At 40.1% G+C, this 21392-nt stretch overlaps 1 protein-coding gene across 8 annotated transcripts in view; it reads right to left on the bottom strand.

The window, feature by feature from the left end:
• Positions 1 to 18398, bottom strand: part of MEF2A (myocyte enhancer factor 2A) — a 174566-nt gene extending 156168 nt beyond the window's left edge. For 2 of the 8 annotated variants that reach the window (XM_032621893.1, XM_032621895.1), the window contains exon 1: positions 17919 to 18398. The gene's annotated coding sequence lies outside the window, so the exon portion shown is untranslated. Of the gene's footprint in view, positions 1 to 17325; positions 17615 to 17918 lie in introns of those variants that run through there. The other 6 variants (XM_032621898.1, XM_032621897.1, XM_032621900.1 and 3 more) reach the window with 4 other exon arrangements.
• Between the last annotated feature and the right edge of the window lie 2994 nt (positions 18399 to 21392).

Raw genomic sequence — 21392 nt, 5'->3', positions numbered from 1 at the left:
TTCCAATTACAGGAGGTAAAAAGATGACACAAATGTGAGTAGGTGTGAACAAAAAGAGCAAAGCAGGGTGTACTATGGATAGATGTGCAGAACATAATTATGCACTACCTTGAAAACAGGAAAACATTTGAATTTAATATGACAAAAAATACACAAATAAGAGAAAGGCAAGACTAATCCTGTCAAGTGGAATAATGTACAATTCCAGTCTCAGCGTTAGGTAAGGTTAAAAAGCTGCGTTCTTTTACAATGCCCACTAAAACACAACCTATTACATTCTTAGCCAGCAAACAGAGAGGGTAGCATTGGTGTTACAAAGTGATAGTATACTAATGCCAGAAATGCCTATTTTCCCCCATGCCCTTCCACCTCCATCTATATCTCCCAAAGTACCCATTAGGTCCAAAACACCTCCTCACACAGCCTCAGTTCTTTTTTAAAAAATAAAAAAGCAAACAGCTTTACTGAGATATAATTCACATGCCATAAAATTCACCCATTTAAAGTATACACCTGAATTTTTTTATATTCACAGGAATGTGCAACCATCACCACTAATCCCAGAACATTTTCATCACCCTTAAAAGAAACCTGTGCCCATTAGCAGTCACTCCCCATTCCCTATTCCCACCCCACACCCCAGCCCTAAGCAGTGAGGCATCTTTTTGTCTCTATAGAATTGCCTATTCTGGACATTTCATATAAATTGAACCATATAATATATAATCTTCCATGACTACCTTATTTCACTTAACAATGTTTTCAAGACCCATCCATGTTGTAGCATGCATTCATACTTCATCCCTTTTTATTGCCAGATAATATTCTACTCTATGGAAATACCACATTTTATTTACTTATTTATTTTTGCGGTACGCAGGCCTCTCACTGTTGTGGCCTCTCCCGTTGCGGAGCACAGGCTCCGGACACGCAGGCTCAGCAGCCATGGCTCACGGGCCCAGCCGCTCCGCGGCATGTGGGATCTTCCCGGACCGGGTCACAAACCCATGTCCCCTGCATCGGCAGGCGGACTCCCAAACACTGCGCCACCAGGGAAGCCCCCACATTTTATTTATTCATTCATCCATCAGCTGATGGACATTTCTTTCCACTTTTTGCCTATTATTAGTAATGGTGCTCTAAGCACTGGTATACAAGCTTCTGTGTGGGTATATGTGTTTATTTTTAGCTTCTACTCTTATAATAAAATAACTTAGAGTGCCTTCACATTTTATTTTCTATCATCCTACTTCATTATGGTATCTAACATCTTCCCCATAACGATACGCATACCGGTGGTTATGCCACAAATAATAAGGCATTTTAGGTAAATTACTAGTTCCTATTTTATTTTCCCAAATAATTTATCACCCCCCAATCTATAATCAGCAACCATACTGGAAGTGTACACACTGATATTTAATATTTATTACATGTTCTGATAATGCTATCATTCATCAAGTGGAGGATGTAACTTCTTAAATGCTGAAGTTCCATTTGTTCTACGCGCCTCAACCCAAACTAAGGGCTAACACTCCTAGTATTCCTTGTCAGGCATATAGTTACTGGAACCTATCATTTTTACAGTCCTCAACCACCTACACCCCAATAACAAAAAGTATATTTTGTCCACAAAAAAACAAAGTTCAAAAACGAGCACACTTTAAAATGTGACACTAGGCACTTAACATAAAAAATGGCCAAATATACATCACTTTGGTTAAAGTCTGGTAAGCTGGCAAAGGGTGTCAAACAGATGTCCGTATTAATAAGGATGTTGGTCAGATTCTAGAAAAAGTCTGAACACCAAGTTGCGATATTCTGCAACTTCCTAAAGTTTTCAACTGGAAGAGGCCTCAGAGGTCTTTTTAGAAACACAAACTCTAAAACTTAACAGAAATGAAATGGAATCCAGGAGTAATACCCAGACTACAAGTCTAATCCGCATCAAAACAGGATTCTACCCATTTCAAACAAACGAATACTAACAACAAAAATATCTGCACTAATGGAAAAGAAGAAATCCAAACCCTAAAGTTATGTTGAAAGATGGATACTATAACTTGGGATTTTTATTGCAAATAATTTGATACTTCTAAAGTGCTGCTTTGAACCATAAAATAGAGAGAGGGGGCTTCAGATTATCCTCATAGTACTACCTTTCCTTGCATTCTGGTATGCCTTCTTAAGTGGAAGAGAATTGGGAAGAGTTAAAGCTACTGCCCTAAGAACTATATACATCATCTACCACTTGTTACACTGACAACAAATCCTAGGATAGTTGTGGCAATTATAAATCACTGTAACATTTTACTTCCCTGCTAAGTAGATGCATGGGAGTCCATGTGTCAAAATTTCATCTACTGTATCTCACAGCAGAAAACATGTTGAGAACTACTGATCTAGACCAGCAGTGTTAAAGACTTTAAGCTCAGTCCAAAACCTTAGTTCAGCACAAATCCTCATGTAAAATCTAGGGTCATGTGAAAGACTTAATAGATTACTATATATTTACTGAGAATCTACATGAAAAGAATGCAAGAACAACTAAGACACAAGCATAAAAACCTTCAATGCACTATGTATACACTTACTCCCTTTATTATAAGGTCAAACATGGTAAGTACAATAAGACAGTTAAGAAGTACTATAAGGATTTCAAAAGAAAACTCTTCTAAATGGAAGGAATCAGTTCTTTATGGAAAGCACAGCATTTGGCCTGACCTGGGAAAGGAGCTCAAGAAGTGAGATACAGAGGAGAATGAGAAGAGAATCATCTATCTTTATTCATGTCTTCTACTTGAAAGGCATATATTCCCACCAATTTCCTTCAAACAATCAAATTAAGAATGAGACTAGCACTGTCCTTTTAAACAAGTGTTGTTGAGCATTATTCTTTACAGAACCAAGCTTTATTAATAAGGAAGGACATAATGTCATCTTTGTTATCTTGTTATATGGGCATATTAAAGACAGCCCTGGTCACTTCCAAGCTTAAAAGGCTTTTCAACAGCTCTTCCTTAGCTGAAGAACAAAGTCCAAACTGCTCAACATCCAACGTGCTCTACAATCTGGTCTCAAGCTCTCTTTCCCACTTTACCATCTTCTACTTCTGAAACACCCTCCAATCTAGCCAAACTGTGTCCAGTACATACCTCTCACTTTTCTGTTTTAGTTCTTTTGCTCAAAATGATTTCTCTATGTGAAATATCTTTTCTATACCTCTGATAAAACCTGACATCCAGCTCAAATATCAATTCTTCCATGAAGCATTCCCTGGTCACTTCTGAACTCTTCCTTCCCTGAACTCCCTAATCCATGCCTTGTGTCTAAGATTTACACATCACTTGGTAATTAATGTAGTATAGTAACTAATGGGGTTTTACCCTTTCTACACCATTACCTACTAGAAGCAAAGAGCTATATCTTAAATGTGTTTATATTTCTTCAACAACAATACAGAAACAATAGTTAAAGTAGTGAAAATAGAAAAGGAATAGAGTCTAAAGGAAGGGGTAAGGGAGCAGAGCAATGGACATTGCTTTGGGGCTACCATATTTGCCAGCTGAAAGAAAAGGGGTAGGGCAGTAAAAAGAAATTGTATAGAGAGCCTGTCAAGTCATTACTTAAGACTTGGGGAAACTACGAAAAAAGAAATGAAAGCTCATATATGAGGTTCCAAAGACAGACAGCTGGGCATAGGTACTGACTGCCTTTAAACACCATTAAAAAGCCAGGTGGAGAATTCCAAAAACACATCATTAATAGCAAAGGTTTTAATTTATATTATGAAAGATTTCTGATGTTTAAAGTCAATAGGCCTTTTAATTTTGGTTTATATTTTTAAAAAGAAATGTATGACTAATGGAACAAGTCAATTTCTACCCCAACAACGTAAAACACTGACAAAAAAAACTTGTTAATTCTAGGGAAAGAAATGCTTAAAGGTAATAAATATTTTAAGCAACTAAATTCTAGAAACTAAGCATAAAGAACTTCCACACATAACTCCAACTTTGTTAAATTTCTCATGTTAAAAAGACATAGATATAAAGCATATAAGACAGAGAACCAGTTAACTTCAACTACAATCAACAGATACAGTGCCATCTTATTAAACACAATAAAAGTGTATAGCCAAGAAATAACACGACACCTACAATTTATTGTAATCAAAGGACAACAGCTCAATCATAAAATAAAACTGAGAAAGCCAAAAGAGTAGAAAAAGAAAGAGAAGAGATACAAGTAGTTTAACTTTCAAAGAAGTTCACATCTATCAGATCAATTTCCAAGTTTAGAAGTTACCTTTCTAAAAAAAAAAAAAGAAAAAAAATCTACTATCCTACTAACAGAACCAGCAAGGAAACAAATAGAATGGATAAATAAACTGTGAAGTAGTCACACAATGGCATGTGAGGGCATGGAAAATAAATGGACTTTAGCTACATGTACTAATAGTATCCTGCTTAAGAATATAGGCCAAGAGAATAATAACCACAAATTCTTAACAACTCTTAATCCTGGGGTTAGAGATAGAAATAAGACTATGAATGTTCACACAGGGGACTTCAACAATACTGGTAGTTTTACTTTTTCAGTGAGGCAGTAGATCCACAAGTGAATATTTTATTATTCCTTATATACCATTAGATTTCTTATATATTATTTACATCTCCACCTCTAAGTATAAAAAATTTTATTAAAAATGATTTAAATTCCAAAAAAGAAATTACCTTTTCTGAAAACTTCACATATTAGATTGTCATTAGAATAAAGAAGTACCAAAGAAGTGCTAGGTTGAATATAGGCCTGTAACTCATTCATGTTATAAATAAAACCAAAGCATTTCCAATATACATTACAGAAATAAATATTTGAATTAATAACCTTACTTTACAGAAAAAAATCACTTAAGACTCTTGCAATAACCTAGAACCTGCATTTACATGCTAGCAGAATGAAGCAAGAGTATTTAAATTGGTTTATATCTCCTACAGGGTACTTTCTAACATCTCTAGCTCACCAGTGTTAAGTTGACTACCTATGTCTTTTCTTACTAAAACCTTAGCATAAGTCAATAGATTCCTGCTCCCCCTCCCCCAAAAGTAGACACTTTAGTGAGGACAATGGTGGTAGCATTATCTAACTAACTAAAAATATTCCCCTGAACCATATGAAAAAACAAGGTGGAAAAGGAAATCCTACACAAAAGCAAGCTTTCAGCATAGCCTAAAGACAAAAAAAAAAAAAAAAAATGCTCTCTATGAATGGAAACAGAAAACTCACCAAATCCCAGTACTTGATTGATCTCCCAAGCTGTCACACCACCCCCACTCACCAAGTGTCTTGGTGCCAGCAAACAGGCCTAAGGGTCATTTGCAAGGACCACCAAAAATATTAAAACCACCCTAAATCTGGGAAAATACTGGGAAAATGGGCAGATCAGAATACAGAGTACAGGGAAGGAAGTTCAAACTTCTGGTGATTTAAAGAACAGGTGCCATTTAAAGCGCTAGCCGCCATGTAAGGGGGCACAACCTTGAAACACATGGCCTCTGGGAGAAGACAGGCAAAAGGAAGGAAAGAGTGTCCTTTGGCAATTGGATGGTAAAGGGAAAAAGAAAAAGGGGAAAATTTAAGGTCCTGCAAGACCAAAAAGAATCATAAAATTGGAAGTCTCACAACCCTTCTCTCCAACCATTAAAACAAACAAATAAGAACTACTGAAGTAACAGGACTATTTTATACTGACAGAAAAGGGCACCATTAAACTAGGAATACTCTAAAACCCCCCAATATCACAAAAATGAACAAAAGAAAAGTGAAATCCAGAAAATCAGGAAACAGATTTTGACATATCATGTGAGGAAAACCTCCTACCAAAAACAACCTCAAAGCAGCAAAAACTCTGTAAGTCAGTATTCCAAATAGAATTAAATATATTCTGTTAATATATTATTCCTAATATGTTAATAATTGGATTAAACATATTCAAACAAGCATTTGAAGATATGAAAACCACTCTGAATCAGACAGAAACTGAAAAACTAAAAACAAAAATGAGAAACTTAAAAAGCTGACTGAATTCAAAGAAGAAATAGAAAAAAAAATTATTGCAGAAATGAAGAATAAATTGCAAGGCACCCAAGGGAGAACTGACTCAAATGAAAATGATCTACCACAGTCCATAACATAACAGCATGTGTTATGAGCCACATCCATCCACATCTGGTGGTGTTTCATTTGATTTCAGATAACTCTCAATCCACCACTTCAAAATAACTCACAAGCCACAACCTTTCCAAAACTCACCTACATAAGCAAACTTCATGTCTTTTTCATAGCAAAGAGCCATATTTACTCTTTATGTAATACTTAACCATTTAACATGTTTAACAGCATGACTGCTATTTTAAATAGGTTTATTAGGTTCCTATCTTTTCTCTTTAATGTGTCACTGACAAAGTTTCTGAGTATTGTTTTCCTAGCTCCATTGATGCCACGAACCCCGTGGTCTTTATTATACAACTTTGCATCACACAGTGATTTTCAGGAACACACATGCCACGCCATAGTAGAAGTGACTGTATATGTATAATCATATACTAACCCACACATATATATATGTGTGGGTTAGTATATACACACATATTTCTTATCTCTGCTGAAAAGGCCTAGAAACAATGACACCCCAGGAGCAATGAGCACACCTAGCACCCAGATCTTGGTTTCTAAATGCCATCCTCCAACGAAAGGAGCCAGGGCTCTTCAGAAAAGAGGATGATTCCAGGATTGGGAAAGGTAAAATACAAGATGAGTCTGGAGCAATTAAACAGTCTCCTGCTTTGTTCAGAAAAAAATGTTTATTGTTGTGGGGTTTTTTTTTTTTTTTTTTTTTTTGCTTTTTTGTTTAACTTAAGACAATCTTATTAAGACCACAGTATCTGAAATTTCTCACTTCTAGTTTCCAAGATAAAATGCTGAAAACCTTGAGATAATCTAAAACAGGGTGCTCTGCCTTAGGGCAGGCATATCCATAGGCTTTTTTTAATAGATAAATCCTCTCTGTTCCCGGACCACTACACACCTTCACTTCCAGTCCTCTTCAAACAACTCCTTAGGCCTTGTCATTAACAGGAACTGTTTCACTTCTGAGAGTAAGTTATACATCCCACTCTCTGACTATACCCTCTTTATCCATCTAGGCACTCTATCACAAGTAAATTCATCATCTTTCTCCAAAGCCTAAATCTCCACTTGTGCTTCCTATTTCAGTAAACCACCCATTCATTCCCTCAGTTGCCCAAGCCATAAACCTAATCATTACCCTTAACTCTTTCTCTTTCATCTTCCACAAGCCCTCCATCACTGAGTCCTTTCATTCTACCTCCTATATATCTCCTCAAATCCAACTATTTCTTCAATCCTCATCCCACTATCACAGTCCAGGCCACCTTAACCCCTTTTAACTAATTTGTTGTAACATCCTCCTAATTATTCTCCTTGCCTACCAGTTTTTTGGTTTTTTAAATTTATTTATTTATTTATGGCTGAGTTGGGTCTCTGATGCTGCACGCAGGCTTTCTCTAGTTGCAGTGAGTGGGGGCTACTCTTCGTTGTGGTGCGCTAGCTTCTCATTGCGGTGGCTCCCCCTGCTGCGGAGCACGGGCTCTAGGCGTACGGGCTTCAGTAGTTGTGGCTCATGGGCTCTAGAGAGCAGGCTCAGTAGTGGTGGCGCATGGGCTTAGTTGCTCCGCAGCGTATGGCATCTTCCCAGACCAGGGCTTGAACCCATGTCCCCTGCATTGGCAGGCGGATTCTTAACCACTGCGCCACCAGGGAAGCCCTGCCTACCAGTTGTTAACTCTCTTTGAAGAAGTCTACACAGTGCAATCAGTATCACCTTTTAAATTAATTTCCTCCCAGGCTTAAGATGCTTAGATTTTCCCTAAAATAAAGTACAAACTCCTTAACACAGCTTAAGGGCTCTTCATAATCTGGTCCCTATTTATCTCTCCAGTCTAATCTCTCTGGCACTGCCTGATCCATCCATAGTGTACTCTTTGAGTTTCTCCAAGCAACCCAAGGTTCTTAAGTGTATCTCTTGCCCTTAACAGGTCTAGTAAACTCTACCTACTCTCTTCACAAGGCTAAGTCCTATTCACTCTTTAGACTTCATCCTAAGTTGAAAATGTCACTTCCAGTGGAATAAATTTTCCTGGCTTCCCTGAAACTGGGTTAATTGCCCCTTCTATGTGCTCCTGTAGCGCTCTGTACTATACATATCAAGCACATAGCAAAGTGAATTATAAACCTATATGTATCCATACTCCCACATGACTGTGAAAGCCATGCCTTTTCACTCTTATTCCTCATCACCTAGCCCCATAGACTGAATGAATAGGATAATGAAAATCAAACTGTGAAATTGCCAAAGTAACACAATGTTTACAAAGAGTTAGAACCCAATGACTCCTGGCTCAGTAGCACAATATTCTTTCCACTACACTTTGTAGCACTTAATTTCACTTTCATAAACAAGTCAACGTTAATTATATATAAAGCATGTAACCTAGACTTAAAAAGGATCTAGATATCATCTCACTATAATTAAAGTGAATCCCAGAAAGGGCTAAAGAACAAAACACTATAAAACAGCAATGTCAAAATTAGTCGTTTTGATGTTCTTTTAATTATATACTTTAATCTCAACAATTAGGTTTTTAAAATTTTTAAGTTGAAAAACTTTTAGATGTTTCATTACTTCAAGGTTAACAAAGTTAGTAAAAACAGAACAAATAAATCACCAATTAACTTAAAAGTTTCCACAAAATCACCTGAAATGTTACAACAAAACACAAGAATAGTTAACTATGGTGTAAGAGTAATAAACATAATATTGAGTCATTATTATATTTATACATTATAAACCACCTATGGGTACCAATCATGCTCAAGGCACTATGAAACATATTCACTGAACATACAAAGAGATATAAAACAGGACTCCTATTCCCAAGAACCTTAAAATAAGTTTTGGAAATCGAGACCCAACCATTACAGAATTAAACAGAAAAATTACATGACAAATTAGTCACTTAAACTGTTAACAGTTTCAAAAGAAAAGATTCTGTGCTAAGGAGTTCCAGGAACGTCAAGAAAAATTACAATCTACTGCTTGAGCAATCAGCATAAACTCAAAATTTCTCAGCTTGGTCAGCTGAAAAGGCTCTAAAACAATGATATTCCAGTATCAACGAGCATACCTACTGCCCAGTTCTTGACTTCTAAATACTCTTAACCCAATGAAAGAAACCAGGACCCCCCTGAAGAAATGGCTGATCCTAGGACAGCTGCAGGAAAGGAAGAAGATGAGTCTGGAGTATCTTCTGTCCCCAAAGTAAGGAAGTGCTCCAAAAATGATAGAAACATGTCAAAACAATCAATGAGTTAAGTTGAAGGAGCTCCCACTGACCAAACCTGAGTTAATTTGGAACATCAAAATGAATACTGACAGGGGACTTCCCTGGTGGCACAGTGGTTAAGAATCTGCCTGCCAATGCAGGGAACACAGGTTCGACCCCTGGTCTGGGAAGATCCCATATGCCATGGAGCAACTAAGCCCATGCGCCACAACTACTGAGCCTGCGCTCTAGAGCCCGCGAGCCACAACTACGGAAGCCCGTGCGCCTAGAGCCCGTGCTCCGCAACAAGAGAAACACTGCAATGAGAAGCACGTGCACCACAATTAAGAGTAGCCCCTGCTCTGCTGCAACTACAGGAAGCCCGTGTGCAGCAACGAAGACCCAACGCAGCCAAAAATAAATAAATATTTTTTAAAAATAAATACTTACAGGTGATAGAGTATAACCTACTTCATAAAAAAAGAATCTATAAACTTATATTGTTATTAAATAAGCAATGAAAAGGAAAAGCTCTAATTTACAATTGAATAGAAGGCCGACTAACAAATATAGAAGGAATAATATAAAAACACCACTTTGAAACTGCTGTGTAATAACTGATTCAGGCAAGAATCATCAACAAATGCTAAAACCATTATGTGAACATTCTGGGGGAAGACAGAGTATTTACACAGTCTCAAAGGGTCTCCCCAAAGATTATTCAACAATAACAAAGGGAGCAATGAAAACTTTTACATGGAGTTTTCAAACCTTAACTAAGTGATCCAAGTAAACAACAATATTATGGGTCAAACATTATATTATATTGCCTTTTTTTATGAAGGATATATCATCACTTACGTGATATTCCTGCATCTTACAAAACAAAGGACCTGTGCTCTTCAAAACTATTCATGCCAGAGGAAAAAAAATGTTGAAGGATTGTCTCAGACTGAAGGAGAGAGGACAACTAAAATACAATAAATAACACTGAATTAGAAAAAAAAACACTATTAAAGGATATTATTGGCACAACTGAAGAGATTTCAACATGAACTGTATAGTAAATTATTGTATCAATATTAAATTTCTTGAATCCATCATACTGTGGTTATGTAAGAATATCTCGTTCTTAGACAATATTGCTGAAGCACCTGGGGTAAAGGATCATGATGTGTGAGACCTACTCTCAAATGGTTAACAATAAAAATAATTATAATAGGAAAAGGAAGAAAAAGGAGAAAAGAAAAAAAAGAAGAGGAAAAAGATCTACAGAGTGGATTCCTGCTATTACAGCACAATACATGATATGCTGAATGACATTAATATGTTTAATATGTGGTTTCCTTGTTAGCAAAGTACATTAATGCAGCATTTCCAATCTATCCCTTGTATGCATCTGTGATGTTCTGCCTCAGATGATATGCTTCTGACTTTAACTGAATAAACTTGAATCTTTGGCATACTCCAGAAAATGTAATCAAGGAGCTTCAAATTATAGATAAAATAAAATAATAGTATCTGTTTCCAGAGTTTGGGGCCACTCTGCAAATACAGAGAATCATAAGGCAAATATGCTAAATATATTAACAATCAGTGAATCTAGGTGACAGGTATATGAGTTCACTGTACTAGTCTTGTAACTTCTAAGGTTTTCCCAAAGCAAAACATTAAAACAACCACCACCTTCTGCCAATACCAAAACTTTACTTTGGGAAAACCGAGCCATTTCTGAAAAACAAAATCTCAATTCCCAGATTCTTTTCTCCCTTTCCCTTCATAATTCATGTGAAAATAAGCTTAACACCATTAAGAAAAAGGTTTTCAGCATCAAAATAAACATTTTGCTAAAATAGTCCCCAACTTGCAAACAGGTTATGTTCCAAAAGCTCATTTGTAATTTAGGTATTTAGAATGTGGAATGATCTTCACCATTACAAATAGCTGTTAGGTTCCTAATGCTGGCCACGAAAGCTCTCACAAAATGGAATCTCAGGAAATGCTATTATACTTAGGCTCGATAACTCTGGGATTCCTGCCTTGACCCAGAATACATATATTAATATGTACAGGAAATGCACAAACTAGTATTTTATAATCTGGAAAGTACTTTTATAATTTTTAAAGTCTCATTTGGGAAAACTGGTTTGTGTTGGTCATTTCAGTCGATTAGGACAACTTCCACTCAATTCAGCATTTACGGAGATTTAATATGTGGCATGACAGACTGGTTGGTACTGAGCATACAGAAAGAGCAACAGTCTTTGACATAGGAATTCCGCCTAGCAGAAGAGAATGACATCAATTATAATACTTTAAATAGTCTATAATGGATTTTACAAATAGTGTGTGCATCAAGAGCAAGGGAGGAAAACATTAAAATCGGTATCAAGATAACATCTGAGCTACAACTTAAAAGATAAATATGAGCAAGTGAGCATTCCAATCCCTGGCAAAAACATGAATGAAGATATAGATATATTACATTCAGATAATGGAGAAAAACCATAATTAAGCAATAACTAAACAAGATATGTACAAATTATACTAAGTGTCTTAAAGAAAATAAACAAGATGTGTGACAGAGTAACTAACGGACTGCAACATTAAACAGGATGGTCTGAGTGAGAAAGTGAGATCTGGGCCAAGTTCCAAAGAGTTTGGCCAGGCCAGCCTTATGAAAAGCATCTCAAGCAGGTAGTACAAGAAGTGCAAAAGACCCTAAAAAGGAAGTAAAACGTTTAAAGAACACTGAGAGGCGCAAGTGGCTGGCATCCAGTGAATGAAGGGAAGAACAATGAGAAGGAGAGAAAGATCATTCAGGGCCATTCAGGTCGCAGAAAAGGATACAGGCCATTCGAAAGGAATAGGAAGTCACTGGAAGATTTTAAGGAAAAATGACATGACTGAGGCTCTTAAAATGGTTCCTAGGGCTGCTGTGTGAATAAAGAACTTGTGAGGAACAGAAAAAGAAACAAGAAGCCCAGTCAGGAGGCTACTGCAGTAATTCATGCAAGAGATAATGATGCCTTGAAATAAAGAGGTGAAGGCAGTGAAGGCTAAGAGCAGTGGATTGGCTCAAGATAGATTCTGAAGGTACAACATAATGTGTGGGTGGGTTGGATCTGAGATTAAAGAAAAGAATCCAAAATGATATCTTAGGTTTCTGGCTTGAGTCCTGCCATTTACTGAGATGGGGAGGGCCAGTAGAGACACCAGGGTTTGAGGGTAGGAGAGAGGAAGAAGGTTGGGGGAGAGGAATAAATAGCTATATCTTAGTCACGTGGCTAACATTACGTTTGAAATCCCAACTAGATTTCCAAGTGAATATCAAGCTCAGGAAAATTCCGGGCTAGAAAAATAAAAGTGGGAGACATCAGCATGAAAATAATAGCCTTTTCAGAGAGGAGCAAATAGCTGGCCTTAACTGGGTCATAGAAACTGAAGAGTTGTGGCTGACAATGAGCCTAGAAAGATAGGATAGAATCATACTATGAAGTGAACCGTGACTAATAATGGCAACAGCAGTAGTGGTAATGATAGTAACAGCAGGAGAAAAAATTACCGCATTTTAGGTACCAAGGACTGTGCTAAAAGCTTGACAATACACGTCTCATTCAATCGTCTCAACAACTCTACAAAGTAAATAACATTATAATCACTATTTTATAAACTGAGCCTCAAGAAGACTGAGAACTTGCCAAAGAAAAAGTGCTAGAGTGGGTATTCTAAAACTTGGGCAGTCAGATTTTAGAGGTTAACCTCTTATCTTTTAAATTACTGCCTCTTTACTGATTTTACATGCCTTCAAAGTTTTTTTTTTAAAGAAGAATGCAATTTAGATCTGAATTTTAGAAATGTAATCCTAATCTCTATGTAAAAGATGGATTGCTAGGGCTGGGGATAAAAAGTGAAACAAGCAAATACAATATTAGTCAATGCAAGAGCACCTTGTTTTAATAAGCCAACAGCTACAAGTTATCTTACCAGGTTAAATGGAGAGTATCCTTTTGTTCCAAGGGTCACAAATCATACCTCAAACTAATCCAAGTCAAGCTCCACATGCATGCTGCTGGCAACAAAAATAACCTGGTGAAAAGGTCCAGCTCATGCAATATAAATTTACCACCCACTACCAAAACGTTTCTCAAAACATATAACAATGTAACTTTATTGATGGCTGACTTTAAGCCCATAAATTAAAGCTTTACATTTTTGTGTAAGGAAGAAAACAAAATTAGTATTGATTCAAGACAACCATAAAAAGATGTGCCTTGGCTGATAGTTATTAGAAGTCTGATCAGCTAGTGTCTGTTTTTCACCCATGTTAACAATTCCTCTGGCTTTCAGCATCAACAGGTATTAAACTGATGAAGAAGTAAATTATCTGCTGTCATACACCAATATTCAAAAATCTGGTATTCCACTTCATAAACCAGCTAATTTTCTTAACTCATATGCTTATGATTTCATCTTGAGTGATTACTAAGATGATTCAATATTAAATAAAATACTAAGTTCAGTAAATATCAATTTAGTAAATACAAAAATATTAAAATCAGTAAATAACATATATCAATAATACAGTACTTATTAAATATGTGCCAACACATATCCTGTGCCATGCATGAGACTTATTAACAAATGAGCTTATACTTTCAATTATAATAGACTGGACACAGGATCCATTTAACATAGAATATACAGATAAACCATACACAGATAAAGCACACCTAAATAAAATAATTTAGTTCCACCAAGCAAGTAAAATGAAGAATAAAAAATTAAAATTACCAACTAAAGAAAACCTATTTTTTAGATATACTTATTCCAGGTATGTTATAAAAATATTTTTGTAATTTCAAATTTTAAATATCATATCTTAAAGATAACTCCCACAGATAATTCCTTAACGACATGTTTCAGTGAAAAGTAGGAAAAATATTTTTTTTTTTTTTTTTATGTAGAGAGCTCATGGAAGTTAGAATCCAACAATGATTGCAGATCAGTCAACTAAACATTTTATGTTTAATCTGACAATGAATTTAAGATGCTGGGATATTTTATCCCAAACAAATATATGAGCATTCTCCTGTATTTATACATTACATGAAGTCCTTTTGGTAACAAACACTAAAGGTACAGGTATTGGGCAGAGTACCTATACAATCTACATAGGAAGGAAGGGATGTATGCAGGAAGAGATGAAAGGAGACGAGGCAATATGCATTTTTGTACATCAAGTCTCAGGGAACGCCCTAGGAACTATCACACCATTATTTCATTTAATTCTAACAATTCTATGGGGCAGGTGGTGTAATTCCTTCCCATTTTACAGAAGACGTCTCATAACTCAATGGTAGAGCTGGGATCAGAACCAAGATCTGATGACAAAGTCAAGCAGCCTTCCTTTATGAGGACTTGCAAGTCAGCACAACAGTATTAGAGTGTTCTATGCAGGAAGTTATCTAACTAGAAGACAGATTTGATTTTCCATATTTACACTTCCCTTATTACTTCAAACATTGAGAGCGCACTCGCTTCTCAATTTACTAAGAACATTCAGAAATTTTCTTTCTAATCTAGAAAAAGGCAATGCTGATCATTTTCAGTCCACAAAGCAGTATTTTCATTGCCCCATCGCTGATAAAAGAAAACTTCAGCTAGACTTTGTAACATTCATATGTACCATGAGTATATCTTCCAAAACAAACAAAAAATAGGTGCATAGTCTGATTACAAGACAGAATATATAAAATTAGAAATGCCCAAAGAAAATCTAGGACCATCATCATTGTGTGTTACTCTAAATTCCTCTTGCCAGACTTTATAAAAGCAGCAAAGGGAGGGAAAAAAAGTGGCTTCCCAAAACCACACTGATAAGCATGCTACTTCCCAGTAACAAATTTACTTATGGCTTCCCCCTCCTAAATCGGAAAACAAATCTACTAAAAAGATTTTATTAAAATATTTCAAACTTCAAAATCACATTCTAATAAACATTTCCACAATTACTTAACCACTCTCAGAATATACTTAGATATTTCTCTTGGTAACCAAAAAATTAATGAGTGACGACACTGCTACTGCTTGAATATTAATAAAATTAATATTAACCTGCACTGCTTTCTTAATGTAAAATACAAAGCAATAATGCAACTGCCTTGAAAAATAAAACATCACCATTCAAAACAACTCATCTTTAAAAGATTATTTCCAGTTGCATTTACAAAATAACCTTTGTCAAACATACCCATTAAGGAAACATAAAAACTCTAATAATATAGAAGATTATTCTCAATCCCTAATTCAACATGGTGACTTTACAATTATTATTTCTGAGCCCCAAAGAGCTATTTTCCTTCTACTGAGCACTCCCCACCACTCATTCACTCATTGCCCTAAAAAATTTTATTGGACTTTTGCTAGGAAGCAATTTAAGGAGTTAACATGATTTTATCACCTTTGCTCCAGTATGAATAAAACCAGTTTCATCTATAACAACAGTGTGAATTAAACGAAAAACCTGTGTTTAGAGAGGTCACTACCATCTCACAATTGTTGACAGCTTTAGTAAATAAGTTTCAATTGGAAGCACTCTTCCAACAGAATTATTAAAGCCCGTGTCTGCAAAGTATTTAAATCACTAGTTTTGGCTCTTCAGAGTATTTTCATTTTAACACCATTATCACAACTTTTTACTACGACGCTCACTGAGAATTAGAAGTGATTCCAGAATCAGTTAGTGCATCATCATATAGAACTAATCTTAATGTTTTATATCAAACATAGTGAACACATGTTATATAAAGTCTAACTAAAATTGTCTTCCACTTTAGTGAAAACACTTTTTTCTTAAAAGTTGCCATTCACAGGAAAAGAAATGAGTGAAGACTGAGCCTTCCAAACCTAAACCAAAAAAACAAAAAACACCCCAAACCAAAAGACATATACAAAAGCCATAATAACACAATAGAGTTATTTTATCCTCATTTCCTAAATTCACACTATTAAAATAAATGCCGTTTTTGTGTTTGCAGAAAAAATCTTTAAGTTATTTTGTTTAACTTTTCCACAGACTGTACAAGGACTGCCAAGGTAACAGATTTTAAAACTGACAACTGGAGTACTTGGCAGATGCCAAAACAACACAGCTGGATTCTTAAAGGAAAAGTGCTCTTCTGTAATGTACACCTAATTACAGCTTTAGAGAACCTTGTCTCCATACAGTAATAGATACAAGACACAATGAAAACATACTGTGCTAAAACTTGAAAATTTTTAGACAGTATTTGTTTTAAAATACACACACTGTCAACACACCACAGCAGGCCTTTCTAAAAGCACACTTACTGGAATCACAATCTCATTGTAAAATAAAATGCAGGTTAACACGGTGCTGCTAGTCTTCAATCTACACATGGTTCCCTACTGGATCATGACAGAAGGCTCGCTTCTTATCTCAGTCATCAGGTCTGAGGACATTTTTATAGTTACACTTTAAATGGGAAAAAAAACAAAATAACAACAAAAAAAAATCCCTTGCTTTTCTAATTCAGAAATGCTCATCTTTTCCAAACTCGTTTGCACTATCTCACCTACTAATAAATCCTCACTGATCAAAGACAGATGGAATCGAACTAAAAGGCAAAGTTTCTTATCACACAAAACCTTCCCTGCGAGCCGGGATCTACTTAGATGGACGTCCTGGGTGAGGGCAGCGAGCGGTTCCCTCTGTAGCCCCTTCCCTCCCCGCGACGTCTCCCCGCACTGTCGGGCGTCCGCACCCGCAGGTGCCCCCAGCCCGGGCCACCTCCTGGCCCCAAGTACCAACCCGGCCACTGACATCCACACACACACGACCACTGACACACACACACACACACACACACACAGAGTTCCACTCCGTTAGACCAACCTTCTCCCAAACAGAAGTGGGGGAACTTCTTCGAGTCCAACAACAGCGCAAAACGCCCCCCGCACCCCCCGGTAAACCGCTTCGGGGAGACCCCGGCCTCACACTGAAAGATTAGGAAAACGGCTCTCGGGCGTTCCCCTACAGAGAGGCTCCGGGCCCCCAGGGAACTCCTTCAACTTTCAAGGAGACGACGTCCACCACCGCCCCCCAGCCCCAAACACGGTGCGCGCCCTGGGAGGCTCCTCGCGCCGAGCCTGCGCGGCCGAGCCTCCCTCCACCGGCCCGCGACACCCCTTCAGACCTCGGGCCCGCCCTCGGGGCACCCCGCCCCCACCTCCGCAGGCGCCTTGCCCCTCGCCTCCGACCCCGACGCGACCACCGCTTGCCGCCTCCCCTCACCCCACCCGCCCCGCCGCCGCGCGCCTCGACCCCTGCTCTCAGCCAGCCGGACACCACACCGTCCCGCTGTCCCCGGTGCCCCGCAGGCGCCCCTCCTGGGCCGCGTCGCCCCCCTCCCCGGCGCCCCCAGCCCCCTCGCCGAGACGCCGCCCCTCAGGCCCCGCGGACTGAGCCCTGCCGCCCGCGGCCCTCACCGTCTCTCCGGCGCAGCTGGCGGGCGCACACAAACCGCAACGGGGACCCGCCACCAGCGCTCCGCGCCGCCCGGAGCCGCCTCCTTCAGCCCGGGACTCGTCGGGACATCAGCGCACGGATCCCCACACCGGGGCTATTTTTAGGAGAGAGGCCCGGGCCAGACCGGAACTCGTTCCTGTCGGCGCGCGTGCGCACTATTTCGACGATACTCTGTGTCCCTCCGCCAATCTCGCCTTTTCCTTCACCTCCCTTCGCACCCTCTCTGGCTTCTCCCTTAAGGTTTCTTCATAGAGCTGATTTATCCTCTTGGTGGGTCCTAGAGCACTTGGAGTGGGAAAGACAAGGGTGCGGGCAAAGAGAGTCACACTGTTTGGAAGCGAGCACTACCCCACAAGGACATGAGGGGCGGACTATGTTTTCTTGTGGATGAGGAGACGGATCACCCGGCACAGGAAGGAGATGACGGCGGTTTGGCGCCGGGGCTACAGGCTGGAGCTCGCTTCCCTCTGAAGGACCGTGTTCTCCTGGAAGGGATACTGGTCACTTGATGAGGACCCGGGCGCCTCCTAGGGCGGGGCAGCCCGGCGGCGTCGCGCCCTGTAGCCCTGCCTCCCCCACTGCTGCCTCCCTGACCAGCCGCGGGGGCCAGGCTCAGAGCCGCTCCAGAGACGCGGCGCGTGGCAAATCGCCTCGCTTGGCCGCCGGCTCCAGCCAACCCGGGGCGCCGGGGGGCGGGGTCCTAGGGGCGGGGCCGGGGCTCGGGGCGCGAGTCCGTCAGTCGTCCGGAGTTCGGTGCCAGACGGCGTCCTTCGGGAGGCCCCAGACACCCCCTGCCGGGCTCCTGGAGCCGCTGCCAGACCCCCGCCCTCGGGGCAAGCTTGGCGCCCTAGATCTCCGCTCGCCACGCCCGCGCCCACACCCACATTGCGGTTGGGACCGCACCAGTGCCCTCGCCTGCGCGGCCACCGGGTCACCCTCACTGAGCAAGCACAATTGGGACTCAGGCCCCTGGCGCGCCGAGGCGGCTCGTACCCCGGCCCCCAGACAGTAGGACTTAAAGGGGCCTGAAAGGCGGGAAGGCGGGCGATCCCTTTCTGGCTTTCGACCCAAGCCAAGCTCGCCACGTCCGGGGAGAGACTCAAACTACTAATCTTAACTACTAGTAATAGCTAGTTACTGATAGGCACAGCTAGTATTCCTTGAGCCCTAAACTGTGTGCTGAATAGTTTGCAATATGATAGCTCATCATCCTTACAACATCCCCATAAAGTAGCTTCAGTTTCTATTCCCATTTTACATAGGAGGAAAGGGAAGCTTGAGCGCTAAAGTGACCTTTTGAGGTTACAGCTTAAGAGAAGGGCACTGAGCACTTGAACTCCTGACCACTCTACATACTGCCTTTTCTGAGAGCAGTTCAAAGGAAATGTGTTTGGGGGCTATTGGTTTTTGCCGAGGGAGGTCGTTAGGAGGTGAGCCATTTGTAGTCTTTGCATCATGAAGGCTGCTTGCCTCTGGAGTTTCTACGGCCACGCTGCCTATCTATGCACCCAGAGGTACCTATGCAGTGGATACAAAGCCAAATAATTATTTTCATTTGAAGATGAGAAATTCAGTCGCACAGCACTTTGAAACAAAGTGATTGGGGTGGGTGAGCAGATGCGCAGAGGCTGTGGGCAGAGGAACTGGGGAAGTTACAAAGGAAGCTGGAGACTAACAGGCTTCCTCCCTCAAGGACAAGGCAATGTACTGGGGAGAACCCAAAACGAAAGTGACACATAAACACCAGACACTGGAAAATTAACCTGGAGTTGTGCTCAGAGCTGCACAATGTCAGCGTTCAGAGGAGCCTGCAGCAGGGAGGTTTTTTAAAAAACACGTTAGAATTTGGTGTAACTCAGCAAGTCATGTGGAAATGCACACTTTTTAATCTGCCAGAAGCTGCAAAGCCAGCTGGATTTGGCTTCTCTGCTCCAAGAAAATAGAAGAGTTGAACAGTTTTCCTTCAGAAAGGAAAAGGTGAGGTGGGAGGGCCATGACCAATGGCTCCCTTATTCCCACCTGCCCTGGAAGGAGAAGAGGAACAATGAGACTAGACTTTTCTGAAAGAGGTTTTCATACGCTCATTGCTTCACCCCATCTCCCTTCCTTGGCAGAAGCTGACCCTCTTGGGGCAGAGAAGACTCAGCTCAGACTACCCATCCCCTACCTGTTCAAATGCTGTTGGTCACTCCAGAAAGCCAGGCAGAGAACTTGGCTCTGAGTCCAGCCAAAGCAGAAATGAAGAGTGTTTGCATCACCTAAGAGAGCACCTCTTTCCCCACTACCCCCTGCAAGTCAAAGCCCTTGTCTAACAATTACAGGGAGTTGGAAGGAAGGAAGGAAGGAAAGAAGGAAAGAAGGAAGGAGGGAGAGAGGGAAGGAAGGGAGGGAGGGAGGAAGGGAGGAAAGAAGAGAGGGAAAAAAAGTAAATTTAAGAATTTTAGAGCACAGCTATTGTAAAATCCATTAGCAAGGTATAATCACTGTTGTTTGTAATTAAAGTAACCAATTTTAGGAAATCATCATAGCCCCTATGGTCTCAAAAACATGTACCTGAAGTCCAGCAACTTGCTGCACTCAGCTGGGTCTAGACCATGCGCCACTGGCTTGGAAGGAACGTCTGAAGGGCAGCATCTGTTAGTCTTCCAACTCTTTCTGTCCTCCTTAAAGCACTTAGGTGTCCAAGTGTGCCTCAACTGAAGGGGCTCCGTATTGTACTAGGCACTGTGATATAGAGGTAAGGAAGAGCAGCCCTTCCTTCAAAGGGGCTGGCAGGCCATGGTGGGGGACATACACCTTAAAACACAAGCCAGCCTGGTAAGCACCAAGAGATGGGTTTCCAAGGGTACTAGAAGAGCACAGAAGATGAATATCTAAGAAGGGAAGAGAATTAGGGTAGGCTTCTTAGATGAGGCAACCCCACAGTGAATCTAAAAAGCCTCCAAAGAAGGATGAAAAGGGGTCCTCTCATTATGTCTTGATCTGAAGAATAAAGCCCAAGCTCCCTGGGAGGCAGAGATCCCTGAGCACTGGCCAGCCTTACTCTCACCCCTTCCTGCCAGATACCTCACTGTCTGCATTCAGGAATCTTAAACACACACCAGGCTACTTCCTATGTCTGCAGGGTAAACCCCTTTTTATCCATCAAGTCTCCACTAGGCATCTTCTCTAAGAACGCTTCTCTAATACAGTGCTTAGTTGAAGTGTATTTCTATATGTATGTCTGTCTCCTTCCTTCTGGTGAATGAGCCCCTTGAAGACAAGAAATGTGATATATTCCTTACTTGATTTGCCATATCTAGCACAGTGCCTAGCGTGTGGTAGACAATCAGATGTTTGTTAAATATTTCTGAGCAGCCTTTAGGCAGAGGGATTGATGTGTGCAAGGACCCCATGAGTGTGGCTCAAGAGAAAAACCACAGCTAGAGTAGTGT

The sequence above is a fragment of the Phocoena sinus genome, chromosome 2 (assembly GCF_008692025.1).
Source record: "Phocoena sinus isolate mPhoSin1 chromosome 2, mPhoSin1.pri, whole genome shotgun sequence".
NCBI classification, from domain to species: Eukaryota; Metazoa; Chordata; class Mammalia; order Artiodactyla; family Phocoenidae; genus Phocoena; species Phocoena sinus.
Note: the sequence above shows the minus strand (reverse complement) of the source record. Positions and strands in the feature narration are given on the sequence as shown.